This window comes from Sinocyclocheilus anshuiensis, unplaced genomic scaffold, assembly GCF_001515605.1.
Source record: "Sinocyclocheilus anshuiensis isolate Anshui unplaced genomic scaffold, SAMN03320099.WGS_v1.1 scaffold188, whole genome shotgun sequence".
NCBI lineage: Eukaryota > Metazoa > Chordata > Actinopteri > Cypriniformes > Cyprinidae > Sinocyclocheilus > Sinocyclocheilus anshuiensis.
The window spans coordinates 1,068,526-1,071,166 of NW_015555768.1; the positions used below are offsets into that span (position 1 = coordinate 1,068,526).

The following is a 2,641-nucleotide window of genomic DNA, read 5'->3' on the forward strand; positions in this document are numbered from 1 at the left end:
ATATTAGAAATCAAAAGGACCCCCCCCCCCCCCCCCCCAAAAAAAAGATGATGAGCATTATATGTTACATTGTTTGTTAAAGTGATTAATGGTGGTTGTTATAAAGTTTTCAAATTTCTGTCATTCCCATAACGTTTTAAATTTATTTTATGTTAGTGACACACGCCTTTTATCTTAATAGTGAATTTAAATGAAACTGTCAGTCAAATGCTGCTGAAGTAACACATATTCCACACTTTTTGCATGTAGTCCAAATAGAGCAATATCAAGATGGACTGGAATTGAGAATATTTTTTTTCCTCTGTTGGGAAAAAAAGCCATTTTAATCTTTTTTTTCATTTTAATCATTTATCAATGCATCTTCAGTCCTGTTTGGCTTGTGTTTATTTGATGTGCCTCTATTATGCTAAATTTAGTGGGTAGTGACACATGTTATGCATAAGCATTTAAAAGTAAATAGGTTTGCATTAACATTAATGCATACATTATTTCATAATGTAGATTATTATCATACAGGCCTTGACGTATCCATCATGATTACACAAAAGAGGAGTTAAGTGGCACTTGTAAGGCTTTGACACCCATTGCAATATAGATGACTTTTGTGATCTTTTGTGCATTTGTCTCGAAGCTCCTTTTATCTGCTTTCCATGTCCTGTAGGATGAATTCCTAGTTTCTTAATCCATGCTATGAGGTCTGTCGAGTCTCTTTGAATTATTGCAACACTGAACCTCCTGTTGGCTGTGTCTTGCTTCTGTGCATGGGAGGTCAGCATTTAAAAGTCTTCCATTTGTGTGAACAATGTCATATGTCGTCAGGGATGTTTGCAAAAGCGTTGTAGCTGCTCCCTGTGCCTTCTCACATAATGTCAAGGATACACAGTGTGTGATCTTCGTCTGATAATGTGTGTACTCTGTGAGATGGCCCTAGAAAAATCAGCAAGAGTTCATGTGAAATCCTTTATGACAGAAGTTATTTATTTATTTATTTATTGCACATCATGAGTGCTTAGTTCCCTATGCAGGAGATTTTTTGTTTTTTTTACCGCCAATCACCTGAGCCATAAAAGCTGTATATTGTGAGACTAATTAATCTTGAGCAGCAAGAAAAGGATGTAATGACAACTCTGATTGGCTGATGGCACCACAAGAATGCATAGTGTCTTCATTCTGAGCCATGACGTCAAGCAGATGGGGAAAAATGCTTTTGTATATATTTAAATTTTTAAAGTGCCCCTATTATGCCATTTTTACGGTTCCTAATATTGTTTTGGGAGTCTCCTACAATAGGATTACATGCGTGCAAGGTCACAAAATGCTTTCGTTTTCTCAAAATATGCATTTAATATCACCTCATTTTCCAGCGATTCTCAAACGATTCGTTCGAAGCAGTTCAAAGATTCAGTCTCTCTAAACCCCTCCTTTCCGTGAGCCTGCTCTGCTCTGATTGGTCAGATGGCCTAGTGTGTTGTGATTGATCTACGGCGTACAGCGCATGTCGGAAACGATACGCCTATTTCAATAGTTAGTTCTGTATTTTGAACGCTCTATAGAAAATATAAACATCTATTATTTATCATACTTACAGGCTGTGATTCAGTGGAGCAGCTGGTCCAAATAAACAGGATACTGATCCATCTTTCAACAGCAAGCGTTTTGTGAATCCCGCGTTGAACAAATAAACAGGATACTGATCCATCTTTCAACAGCAAGCTTTGAACTCCCCGAGATTAGAGAAGCAGTCGTCAGTAGAATGACGTGATTGTGGGCGGGGTCAAGTTGTTCGCGGCCGGCCAATGTAGAATGTGTTACCCGAAGTGGGATTCGAATTACTAACGACTCGTTTCAGCAGTTCAGAGTAGATTCTTTATTTTGGGAGACAATTGCCTTGTCCAAATACCCACACTTGCGGTCTTTGCACTTGATCCCTTGACTGCTTATATGACGTATTTCCTGTATCTGGCCCAAGTGTTCAAGTGAGGATGAAGACCACAAGTGTGTGTACAACTTTTCATTACCTGATGGGACACACTTATAGTGTTGTAAAAACGCAAGTGTTTACAGAGTTTTAATTTTTATTTTCAATACTTTGCATTTTAAAATAAACTTCTAAATGTCTGTTCAGTAGTCCCTATAACAAAGATGACACAATTTAGTTTCTGGTGCTTCTAATTAAGTGATAAAAAGCAGTTGCAAATGATGTACAAAATATGCGGCAAAAAGTCTCACGATTTATTTCTAGAACATGATGCATGATGGGATACCCTAAGCCTCGAATAGCGCTCCAGAGTGGTATTCGAGATAGTGTGGATTTAGTGCGCGTCAAGGGCACTGCGCTTTGCCGTTTTTAAAGGGGTCATATGATGCTGCTAAAAAGAACATTATTTTGTGTATTTGGTGTAATGAAATGTGTTTATGCGGTTTGTGAGCAAAGGCTGGGGACTAGCGTGAGGAACGGCCGGAGGGTTAGAGTGAGCGACGGCGGCGGCCTACAGTGAGCAGAGGCCGGGGGCTAGCGTGAGGAACGGCCGGAGGGGTAGAGTGAGCGGCGGCGGCCTACAGTGAGCAGAGGCCGGGGGCTAGAGGGAGGAACAGCCGGAGGGTTAGAGTGAGCAGAGGTGGGTGGGCTTGAGAACGGCGC

At 40.4% G+C, this 2,641-nt stretch overlaps 1 protein-coding gene across 1 annotated transcript in view; it reads left to right on the forward strand.

Moving 5' to 3' along the window:
* LOC107674373 (metabotropic glutamate receptor 6-like) overlaps positions 1 to 2,641 on the forward strand; it is a 69,619-nt gene that overhangs the window by 1,114 nt on the left and 65,864 nt on the right. The window lies entirely within an intron of this gene.